Source organism: Chamaea fasciata, unplaced genomic scaffold (genome assembly GCF_029207755.1).
Source record: "Chamaea fasciata isolate MVZ Bird 193981 ecotype frontalis unplaced genomic scaffold, bChaFas1.0.hap1 SCAF_3, whole genome shotgun sequence".
In the NCBI taxonomy this organism is placed as follows: Eukaryota; Metazoa; Chordata; class Aves; order Passeriformes; family Sylviidae; genus Chamaea; species Chamaea fasciata.
The window spans coordinates 13,050,742-13,063,493 of NW_027094088.1; the positions used below are offsets into that span (position 1 = coordinate 13,050,742).

General features: G+C 38.3%; 1 long non-coding RNA gene across 1 annotated transcript; it reads left to right on the forward strand.

Annotated features, from left to right (window-relative positions):
• Positions 1–330: 330 nt before the first annotated feature.
• LOC136287602 (uncharacterized) lies at positions 331–12,521 on the forward strand. Its single transcript, XR_010720191.1, has 3 exons — positions 331–421; positions 1,111–1,319; positions 10,409–12,521. It is a non-coding gene; the product is annotated as an uncharacterized lncRNA (long non-coding RNA).
• Positions 12,522–12,752: the final 231 nt, after the last annotated feature.

Here is a 12,752-nt window from a genome sequence, read left to right on the forward strand (position 1 = left end):
TTAAAATTATGTCCTGGGTTGTAGTATAGGATGTGCACAAAGTATTCTATCACCATCTTCAAGGACTGTTGAATCCAATTGTTGGAGCAGTGTTTTCCGAAACCCCCTCCCTCTGGGCCATTAACCTCTGTTAATGGTCCATCAGATGCCTTGCCCATGACTCATAGATAACTCCCTCCGGGAGTTATCTCTGTTGAATGGGCTATCAAGGACCCCCTGCATGACCCATCATCCCATTCTGAGATGCTCCGCCCATGGGGAGGAATCAAGCACTCTCACCTGGATATAATCTGGGGTTTGGGACAGTACAAGGGGCCCTTACCCACTGGATTCCCAGAGGAACAGAGCTACCAGACCTTTCTACAGGATCACTGCTTCAGGAAGACCACCTCATCTGGACTGCTTCCATCACTCTGCTCAGGTTTTATTCTGACTCTGTCAGTGGTCTTTTGTATTGCATCTATTTTATTTTACTTTCTTTCCTTTCTTCCTATTAAATTGTATCTCTGATTTGGAGCCTCTCATTTGTTTTGCTTTCAAACCACTACAAATTAAAACAAGAAATAAGCTTCTGGCTACAAAGCTGAAAAGACTGTTGCAAAAAGAAAGCATAAAGTAGGGAAATGAAAATCATAAAATGCACCTGAAAGCAGTCTTTTATCCAAACCACCACAAAAGATTATGACTGATCTTAGATTCCATAGATGAGGGCTGATGCACAAAGCTGGTCAGAGAACTGCCTTTGAGAGAAGATGTGTGAAATGTCTTCAGGAAGGGAACAGCTCAGTCCTGCTCCCCCCTGGGTGCTCTCTGACTCAACCTGTCCTGTTTTTCCTTGGTCTCACACAGGTCTCTAAAAGTCTCTTCCTGCCCAAAAAAGAAAATGGCTTGGTTGATAAATATTTCTACTTCTATTTACCCTATTTCTTTTCTCTAATCTTCTGATCTATTAATTTACCCTGTACTAGAGAGCCTTATCCAAATGTGCCTTGCCTTTTTAGTCCTCACTTAGCATGTTCCTTCAGGCCCAAAGGCTTTTTGTACTCCACACATTTTTGCTCTTTGAAAGACTTTATTTTAAATTTATTAGGTTTTCTACTTCTTTCTTAGCTGACAAGATATTGTGACCCACCCCTGAAGGTGAAGGTAGCTGAGAACTACAGAGATGAATGACTGAAGTTGCTACAAGGCCGCAAATCTTTTGGTATAACTGGTCTGGAACACGCAGAGACTGTGAGGTGCTTTCAAAATCAAAACAGCGAGGAGAAAAATCTGGAGAAGACATCATGAAGCTGCAAAAAGGGTCTTGTTTAAAATAGGTAGGTAAAAATAATTCTAAACTTTGTGAAAAATCAATAGTTGCTCCAACAGAAAGCAAGGGTGAGTCTTTTCCTCACCAGTTTTCTGTTTTAAAGGATTGAGGGAAGGTTAACTGTAAGTTTCAGGCTATACTGATTTTTTCTTCTCACTTTACTGTGAAATTATGCTAAAGCTAATTGCCTCTCTGAGGCTAATTGCCTGTGGTTGAAAAAGATTCATCTTGGGTTTAGCTCATACTTTCTAGAATTCCTTTAACACAGACTTCTCATTCAATTCTTCAGTTCTCCTTCTCTAGGGAAACAGACAAAAACAAACCCAAAATATTTTATCTACAGCCTTATTGAGTTTCTTATGGCATCATCCAGTCTTTGGATCTGCTTCTTTGTTGCTTTGGAAAGGTTAAGAGCAGTGCTCCCATGATATATTGTGCTGTGATCTGCTTCTTGTGCCTCAGAAGATACAGGTGGAAAGGAGACATCTCAGAAAACTTATCTGTGAAGTAAAGATTCAGCTTTTCAGAGTGAAACTCCAGCACCTCAATTCATCAAACATGTATTTTGTGTAGGCCAGTATCATAAGAATTTCAGTTTGAAGTTTGTTACTTCATTTTGGACCTATTTTTTCATGTTTCAAATTCAGTTATGATTAGTCACACAACCTCTCCCAGCAGATAAATAGTGCTACTGAAACCTTTTACCAACACTCTTCCAGTTCACATGAGCTACCTGACTGTAGAACTGTGACCTATATTTCTGTGAGCTATACGTTTCTGGTTTGGTTTAGTTAGGCTTTAATTTTTTTTGTTTGCAGGCAGATGTTTGAGAGACATCAATGGGACAGCTTTCAAGTAAAAGATCTTGTTGCTTCTTGCCATGTCCCTTATAAATGCCCTGATTTCCCTGTTTATTTGAAGGCTTGAGGCAAATTTCAAAGGAACAGCCAGCAGGGAAATGCTGCATTTTCTATCTGGGTGATACACATAGAAAGTGAGAGACTGCTGAGTCAGGCACAGTTGGCTGTTTGTTGCTGCCTAAAATCATTAGCAATATGAGATTATACAAAGCACCTGCTGAAAGTTTAAAAGATCTTGTGTTCAACCTTGGAGAATGTTATTAAAGTCAGATTTGTAGTCTGTATCCTGCACAAAAATATAATTTCTTTTTCTGAGTGCTTTTGTGGCTTGACTAACAAAGGCAGGAAGGCAGCGTTATATTTGTGATATTCCGTGGCTTGCCACAAGCCTTTCAGATTGCCCAATGAGATCTTTGAAGCACACGGTGAAAAGGAGGAGGGGGATCATTACTGTTGTTATTACACAGAGAGGCAGAGTGCAGACACATCCTTTATTGCTTTTAAATCCACTTTCTTCATCTTGGTAGGTGTGGGTGGCAATGCTCAACCAACACTACAGCTTTGAAGTGCTTTGCTGCCTGGTGTGCTCAGATGTGCTCTCCTGAGTGTCAAGGTCCTCTATTCGATACAGGAGGGGAGCTGGGTGCATGAAGAGTCAGTGCTTTAAAAGCTTGAGTTCACCAGCAAGAAGTGCTGGGCTACAGGATATGGCTGAAGCCCTACTCCTTTCAGGAGCAAAGTTACCTAACTGTACTGCAGGAGAGCATCTATCTCCAGGCTGATTTTCTTCTGGTGTGAGAGTAGAGGAAAGCACCCAAAGAAACACTGGAGCAAAAGAAAGAAATGATCATGAAACCCTTTATTAATTTTCCCCAAAGTTAGACCATTTCCTTCAATTTTGCTGTAGCTGTCTGTTGCTATATGGTGCCAGATTCATGAGTCACACGAGCTAGGTTTTTCACTCTGCTTTAAGTTGTTAATAATTTATTGGCCTGGAGTGGAAAAAGTACAACCACAACCTAATGACTTGGGGGTCTCTCTGGGAGAAGTATGAAGTGGGTTTCTGCCTGCACTCCACTATTTACTTAGCATTATGCATTCATTGAAACTAGTTCTTGTTGGGTCAGCTCCTCCCAAGGTGATTGCGGAGTTCACCAGGATGTGGTTGTGCCTGCTTGTATTTATCCACTCTTTCTCTCCAAACTACACTCCTCATGGAAAGTGGAACAGTTGATAGCATAAAGTTTATCAAACTGCCACTTTTGAAATTTTACATGGCCTGGTAGTCTGAGTCTTTCCTTTGGTGGTAGGAGGTACAGGTTCCAAGCAAGAGGAAGGATGGAGATTTGCTGATTGTATCTTGTGAATGAATGGGGGAGACACTTGTTTCTCAGTTACAGTTTACTTTGCAACCCAACTGAATATTTGTATTCTGAAAATCTGCATTCTCATGGAAGAAAGCAAAACTACACTAATTAGTCATAGTGGTTCATTTGGAAACAGCCCATCTTGAAGCCTAGCCTTAGTTTCTGAAGCGCTAATTGGTCTCTCAAATAATATTACTAACTTAACCATTTTGTGGATAGCTAAAAGTGAGTGGTGGTGTTTATGATACCTTTGAAATCATCATTAGTTAATGATAAAAATTAATTTCCTCCCTATTTTCAAGCCTGACTCTTTCAAAAGAAATTCAAAACTTTTGTGCAGTGAGACTGTAAAACTTTTCAACCATTATGTCCAAAATAAAGTAGGAAATAATTTTTTAAAGATACCTTCTTGTGTACTTCAGAAGTGCTGCTTTAAGTCTTACTTTTCTGTGAAATAGCAGCCCTGTGCAGAAGGCTGTGAATTTGCTTGCAGTTGGAATGTTTTAGCCATGTCTTTCCACCTCCTGTAGTTGCCAAGAACAATCAAAATGTCATGGATGCAGTACTAGGAGGTTTCTTCAGAGGAAAGGGACTTCCTGTGGCAACGAATCAAGGTTTTCATCCTGCTGTCTATTCTGGCTGTGGGAGGTGTTTGGAGAAGGAAAGGTCTGCAGCCAAAGCACGTCCAAGCCCTGCCAGTCCCTGCTGCTGGAACAGGCTGGCAGAGCAGTGGGTGCTCAGGTGTGAGTTGGAGCAGCTTTTTAGTGCCTCCTGCTTTGTGCCAGGGCTTGGGACAGTTCCCAGCCACCCCCAGAAGGCAAACAGGCTGAATTCCCCTGAGTTTGGCACGGTATCATGACGGCTGTGTTTGAGAGCACTTTCAGTACCCAATAGCAATTTTCCAGTGCTGTGAACCTGACACTGTCTTACCTTGCAAATTCCATTGTTCTGGCTCCAACTGAAGTGTTGAGCCATTCCTGGAAGAGACTGTGCATGCATTTGTAATAGCTGAGTGTGTCAAACACTTTGGAAAGACTTTCAGTCTTTATCTATTCCAGTCTGAATCAGATTTTGGATGGTCAGGAGTCTGAATGTGGGCAAGAATTTGTGGCCAGGAATGATGGAGGTGTCAAACAGAGAAAATGAGAAAAAAATGACCATGCCTAGAAAAACAAGGTAAGAGTATCATGAGACAAACCTGGAAGAGAAAACAGCAAAGGATAAGCCCAAAATAAAAGAACACCCGAAACAAAACAACACCACCACCAAAATCAAGCAAACAAAAATCAAATCCTGATAATTCAAAGCCTAGGAGAAAAGCAATACATGGTATACTAAAGTGATTTTCATTTATTTTTCCTTTGTACCTAAAGAGTGCTTTTTCAACACTCACTAAAGAGATAGGTACAAGCCTGGTTGTGAAGCCTTTGTGCTCCTTCTGGAACAAAGGCTTTAGTTCAAGTCAGTCACTCATGTCAAATATATCACTTTAGTTTGGAAGTTGGCAAATTACTGCTAAAATCAGGGAATGTATTTTAAAGAGGTTTTAGGCTTAATTAGAGATTAGAAAGTTCCCCTTAAGTGTTTTCTTTTGTATAGACACATATGAATCTTCTCGGTTTTTGTTTTAGCACATTATTTAATCAATTGACTCTTATCTGTGGGATTGTACAATTGAGAAGATATTCCAGGAACTGGCACAGCATATCTGATGGAAATAACTGTATTTCAATTCCCTGACTTTGTGCCTGAGAGAATTTACTTTCTTTTGCCTCTCTTGTAGTTAAAAGTCATCCATTTCCTTCTAGATCCAACAAGGAAATGTCTGAAAAAATTCTGATAATTCCCTTTCCAAACATTGCATTATCTCACATTCTTTGTATAAGGTATTCTCTTAAAACTCTGAAGCATCCAAGAGCTATTCCTTTCTCATTTTACATACGGGCAATTGAAGCAGAAGTACAAACTAGGAGCTAGTGTCTACAGAGCCAGATTCCCAGCTTGGAAACCACCCAGTCAAACCTCCTTTTTTTTCAAGAGATGGAGAAGAGACATGCTTCAAATTATCTTAGCATGTTGATGTCACCTTGCCAGTAAAAGCTTTTTTTCCTAGGAGGTAGTTTTAGAGATAAAAAGTACAAAAATTGGAGGCAGGGGGAGGAATAGAGTAGCCAAAATACCTTTAAATATAACAGAATTCTATCTGGACTGGTCTTAAATTTATTGTTCACTGAAAAGAAATGTGCTCATCAGTGCTTATTAGATTGTTAACTCAGGTTTTTTGGTCATTCTCATTTATATGAAATTATCCAGAGTACAGACAAATGAATATTAATGGGCTATGAGGGTCATTGTTATTTAGTTCTCAATGCCAAGTTGTGCTAGATCCTTTTCATTTCTCTTACACTTATACAGCTGGGAGTTACCTAGATTTCTATTATCTACTATCTTTTCCCAGCTGATCCTTTTTAACATAGTTGTTTGTTTCATTTCAAGCACAGAATAAGTGTCAATTAGTCTCTTGGCTGTTTTGTGACTGACCTTTGAATCTCTAGGGTGTAAAGTCCAGGTAGCTCTGCAGGTTGTGCTCATCTGAAAATGGAGATTCTACCTTATAATATTTAGCTGCTTTGCACTGGGCAGCTTTGAATCTAATGAAATGGTTTGCATGAGAACAGAGCCCAGTGAGTACAGCAGAACGGGGGGGTTTAAGCACATTTGTCACCATTACCTTTGTATTGTCTTATCCAGTAAACAGGATTCCTTTCAGCCACGTTCCTGATCGTTTCCCAGCATCCACTTTCATTCAGAGATGAAAAGAATCCAATTTGATTTTCTCTCTCAGATCTACATATTGTTACTGCTCTGCCCTTATTGTACTTTTTAGCAGCTCATTCTTGCTAATATGCTCCTACAAAATTTCTCATAAATGTTTAATTCCTAACAATAGAGTACCAGAATAATTTCCATGGTACAGGAGTGTTCTGCTGACCAACTTACTGGAGTAAAAATGCTAATATGACCCTTGGGTCAGTCACACAGCCGTCTTTAATGTAAATTTAATGCAGTGATTCCCTGGGAGAAGGAAGATGGCGGGCTTAGCAGAGCTGCACTGAATCAAAATATCAGTATTTAGCAGCCCCTGGTTACCAGGCTACTGCTCACCTCTGAGACCAGGGAAGATCATCACAGAAATGCATTTTAAAGCTACCCATCAAATATACAACTGGGTGTGTTGTATGAAGAAAGCTTTTTGCAGATTTGATGAGAGGTTTAAAAATAATAAAGGACAGGGTAGGAGGAGGCAGGGGGAAAGACAGAAGATACTGGGTTCTAGTGTCCCACTTTCTTCTCCAATTGTTTCTGTGTACAAAAATCACAAAGAACCCAATCCATACACTTGATATCAAATAAAACATCATATCTTTCATAAGCTGAATAGATGCCTTGGAAAGCAGCCAACAAGGGAATTTTCCACTTGTGCTGCCTTTGCAGCCTCTTTCAAACCTACTGTTAAGCAGCAGGGGCACATACGCACTTCACTCCCTTTTCTATTATGCAGCTATGACACATTAAGCTCCTTGGAATGGTATTCATATTTTATCAGCTCTCCTAACGTCAGTTCTTCATTTATAACTTGCTCTTTTTTCTTTTTTTTTTTTTTCTTTTTTTTTCTTTTTTTTTTTTCTCCTTTCCAGCCTGTATATCTAGACTTAGTAAAGAAAGAGAACAAAGCAGTCGAAGAGAAAAAAAAAAAACCCACCCCAAACCTCTCTGTGAATTTAATCATACCTTTCAGGTGGAATGTGTGTTTTCACTCAATGTTTAAGAACTCAGCTGATCATTATTTTCTCGTTTCACACACAGCTTGCCATGGCACCCTCTACAGGTCATATCTGATTTGTTTACATTTAATATAGCACCTTTACTTTGATGCATAGCAGATTTCATTCCCTAAAGCATCATATTGAATCTGTGCCTGCGATCTGCCAAACTGCTGAGCTTTCTGCACAGGAAGGCACTGAGGGTCTGGGCAGACTTGTGTTGATTTGTAAATGCAAAGACACAGACTTGACAAAGATTTCAGAAAAAAATGCTTATATATTGGTAGTCTTGTTTTCATCAGCTTATGTTTTGTGCTATTGAGAAAAACACTGATTAATTTATATGTAGATTGCTATCTCATACTGTCGAAAGTAAGCTGTAATACCAACAGGAGCTGAATTTGCTACCATGACTCCAATAACCTGACCAACTAGTCAAATTTAAAGACCCTGCAAGAACACTTTGTGTAGGTGGAGGAACTGGTAACACTTCTGGTACAATTTCAGCATGTTTGTTTTTTAAACGTGCCCTGTTTTTTTCAGAATACAACAGAAACAGCCATCAGACGTTTTTCCTATTCTGAAATACCAGGTTTGCTACTCCAGAAAGATCTGTCCTCAGTAGGCCTCTCTCTCTCTCTCTCACTTTTTCACTCCTGCCTTCTACTTCCATCATATATTTAGGCATTTCTTAGCCTGTGTTTCTACAAGCAGGAAAACATTTCTCTTTGGCCCACAAAAGCCAGCCCTACCTTGACCTGAGCCACGGCCAGTGAGTCGTGGCCAGAGGTGGGGTTTTTGGATGCTGAACAACCGTAAATAGCTCCTAGCACAAGTGCCTTGCATGTGAATGTAGTCGAAGCCTTAACAGCAAGGAGTAGATGAAATAATGTCTTCACATACCCATGGACACCAGCAGAGGACTGGGATTTTACTGGATGTTTGGCAAGGTTGTGTCATGGGAAAGGCAGGCAGCAGGGTGAATTGAAAATGCTTTGTTTGCTTTGTGAACAGGATTTTGATCTTTGTATTATTTGGAAATCTTGAATGTCAAGAGAAAAGCCAACATCTCAAAGCTGGGCAAAGGCATAGAACAGAAAAAGGGATACTGGAATCTCAGTCCTTCCTGTTTGGAGGACACTGCTAGAGGAAAAGTTGTGGAATGTTGGTTACCTCTGAGTGGATGAAGAATGAGTTGTGTTACACTTGGCAGAGCACTATTAATGTCCAGGGGCCAGACAGCACACTATCTCCCCACCCCTCTTGGTGGGGCAGAGATGTTCTTGGGGAAGAAAACTGAAGTGAATTGTGATAGCAGCACAGCAGAGCCCTTATGTGTTCCCTCAATTTAAGCACAGACATAAACCTAAGGGCTGTGACTAACTGACTGATGCTTTCTGAAAAAAGAAAAAAATAGAGATAAAATGAACAATATGAAAAATCATTTGACCATTGCAAAGATAATCTAAAAATATAGTCTTTTAGTAGGACTTTTGTTTCACTTTCCTTCTTTGATACAATGTCATCCATCAAAGATTCCAAGAAGTTTTGAATAGAAAAAAAGGAAACATGCTTTAACCTGGTGACTCTGCCACTGGCTCTAGAATAGCATTGCAGCATGCAAGTGGAGTGGCAAAATATACAACTTTAATGCCGTGGTCAAAGAAATGATGCTCTTCCAGTATAGTCTATCAAAAATATTTCCTTGAGATCTCTGAGACCTTGTGATCCCTCGGTCCCGGGCATTTCTCAAAGTCTTTTGCATCTCCAAAATGTACTGCTAACATTTTCTCACGAAAAAGTTGGTGCAAGAAGATAGAGAATTAAGGTCTCAAGCTTAGAGAAGTGGAAGGAAACCTGGCTTCACTTCAAGGCAGACTTTTGATCTCGGGCATGTATCATTAGATCTGTTGATTTAGTTAAAATTTACTTGTATGTTTTTCAACTTTTAATTCAGTATCCCTGAACTCTGATTTTTAGGAAATGGTTTTGAGAAGGGAATTTGAAAGATATTAACTCATTTAGGTGTAAAGGTTCCTAACCTATGGCAATCCTTTCTTTTTACCATTGCCAGACATTTTCAGCTGTACACAGCAAGCAAAACTGAATTTGACTTTAAAGTGTTTGAGAAGGATACCACATTCTTGGTGATAATTCTAAAGGTGCACTTGTGCATGTGTTATTGTTGTTTGCTTTTTTTTACTATTGATTTTTTAGATTAACCACTTCTATATCTTTTGATTGATAAAAAGGGAAAAGACAAAAGTAAAAATCTAACCTTGTGTACAGTGTGAACACATCAGAACAGACAAAACCAAAGGGATAAGCATGTATAGATAAAACAAGAAGCCATGACTGCTTTGCCAGAATTCATCACTACAGAATAAGCTGAGATTCTCTTTAACTTCTCAAAGTGGAGAGTCTGGTGAACACTGCCATATTTGCATACGTGTGAGAGTAATTTCAGAGAGGAGCTGACCATTCAGGTGGTTGTACACCAATTTTTCACCATCTTATGTCCTGCAGATTACTAGAATCCACTGGGAATAAACATTGTACCAAAATTTCAAAGGAAGAACTCCATAGGCAATGTAAATCCATGGATATTCTTCTGAAATCAGTTGAATTTCTCCCATTTTTCACCTGTATAGCTGGGAACAGAACTTGCCACTTTTGTGGTTTTGCTAGGAAATATAAAATGTCAAGTAGTTATGCAAAAAATGTCTAAGTCTGTCAGAACTTTGGTTTTTTGCCGACAACTTTTTTTCTTTTCAGTGAATTTTGGTAAGGTTTTAGCCAGAGTTGTTAAAGTAGTCTGCAGAAATAGAGAAGGAAATACAGATCTGAGCTAGTGGCTTCTTTATTATGGGATCAAGCTTCTTGAAAATCAGTCTAATTTGGATGTTGAGATCACAACACTTATTGAAGATAATGAGTGTTGTAAATTTGGTAAAAAATCCTTTAACTCGAGGATGTCTTTTCATAAAATAAAATGATCTCTCAGACATAAGCATCTTGATCAATCATTTTGCTTCTGCATTTTAGGCACAGAATGAGCCATAAAGAGCTTTGATTTTGGGACCAGCTAAAGCAAGAATTGTAGGTAATTGCTCCTGTTTTACATGTGCATTCTGATTAACATGTCGGAAATGTCTGAACTGAAGTGACTTGGTGTGAGCCTAGTTGTGAGTTTAAGAAAGCGATGGATAAAAGTTCATTATAAACAAAAGTTAATTCTTGAATGCAAATACTTAATTTTTAAAACCATTTTGATGTGTGAGAAATACAGCTTAAAAATTTTTAGCTTGAAGTCTTCTCTGACAAGTAGAAGCAGAATCCATGAAGTATTTCTGTAAGTTTAAAACCAGATTTAAATATTTTTAAAATGTTTACAGATTTGAAAGCTATGTTATATAGGACAATTATAGAGCTCATTAATACAGATGGAATTGGTCTCAAGCTGCAAGACCGAAGCCTGAGGCTTTGTTTCAAATAACCTTAAGTGTGGGTTTAAGCTGAGAGCAAAAAAATGTGTCTAACTTTCTTTGGCAAGGAGGGAGGAAGCAGTCATGTTGCATAAAGCAATTCTGCATAAAACATAGTGGAAATTTTGTTGTGGTGCCTGAATCATACTGCACCAAACTAAATGCTTCCTCCCTGTAATGCAAACAGTGCCTTGTACAAGCTTATCATTTCCCACAGGTAGTAATTATAATTGAGAGAAAAAGAAGTTGATAAGAAGACCCAAACCAGCAGTATCTTTATGATTTACACACTCTTTATTTTCTTTTGCTTCTTTTCCTAATGACCTGGGTTGTGGACAGATTGTAGAAGGGAGCCCTGAGAGTAAAAAAAAAAAAAAAAAAAAAAAAAAACAAAACCAAAACAAAAAAAACCAACACTAAATAAGAAGATTGATGGTGTTAGCTGGTTTGTGCTTTAACAAGAAATTTTTAAAAATCATAATTCCAGTGTATGGCAAATATGTAAACAAGAAGTGGGGGGAAGAGGAAGAAAATAGCCAAAGTGGAACTCTGTGCTGTCATGGCAAGACTGGGTTATGAGAATTATCCTGTTTAAATCAAGATTGGCAATGTCTATGCTGCACTTCAGAAGTAATCATATTGGGAACACAAAACTGATCCCTGAAAAGAAAGTCCAAGAAAGGAATCAGAGAGACAATGAGAACAGGAATCGGAAGCTTGTAAATGAAAAAAACTTTGAAGGGTGTATCTTTGAGAAGAGAGAAACCAACAGGGTTGAAACCCAACAGAGAGTTCAAGAAAGGTGAACACAGAAACAGGAAGCTGGAGTGCATCTTCATGGAAAAAGTGAACAAATTAATTTCATTTTGAATGAACATTCACTTTTAAGAAATCTGTTGAGAAACAGCAGTCATTTTTAGCAGGTTCAGGCAGGGGTTTTGGAGATCTAGCTGAGTCATTAAAGTGTTCCAAGTGGAAACAGTGAAAGACTGAAAACTCACTTCTCAAAAATAATGCATAAATCCCTCTTGGTTGCTAACTGTGTAGCATAAACCAGAATATCACTAATTAAATTTTCTCTATAACATAGATGATCTGACATTGGCTTAAATTATGTGTGTTCAAGACCAGTATGAGCACTTGCTTTGCTATTCTTATACCCTTTGACTTAATAAAATGCCTTATTTGTGTTTACCTACCAAGCTAAGCCTTTAAAACTAAATCAGCTTCTTACATGAAATGAAATCATATCTAATTACTATTTGAGTTTAATTTAGTATCATATCAGCTTCATGTTGGGCCAAGAATGTGTCAGTATGATTCAGTACACATTCTTTTCCATTGCAAGTAAGAAAAATGTATCTTTTTTTTTTTTTTTTGTCTGGGAACAGAAGCCCCTTTTTTTTTTGCCATATGTACCATTAGGAAAATGTGCAAGGTAATTCTATGGTGTTGTCCTGCATAATACAAAATGTTTAAAACAATGTATCAAAAGTTTTATATGATTAAGACAAGTAGTTAAACCTAAACCAAGGTTGCATTAAAGAAAGCCATAAAATATGCATCCAATTAATTTTGTTCTCGGTTTTGACCTAAAAGCAAGTTGGCTTTTCCAGCTACAGACTTGCCACTCTTTTGTACCTCAGTTTTAAAAATGTAGTGGTTAGAATAAAGTTTTGAGAGTTATTTATACTGTAAATGCTGGATGTCAAGTGTATGTTATTGTTCCAAGATAATCTAAACCAGGTAACAAAATAGGGATATTTATTAGGGAGTCTATGATCATAAACGAGGAAAAATATCACATGTTTTGGAGAAAAGCATTTTTCAAACAGGTCAAAATGTCTTTGAAGAATTTTCAAATCAGAAAAAATGCCACCTTTTTAATTTTTAAATTTATGACA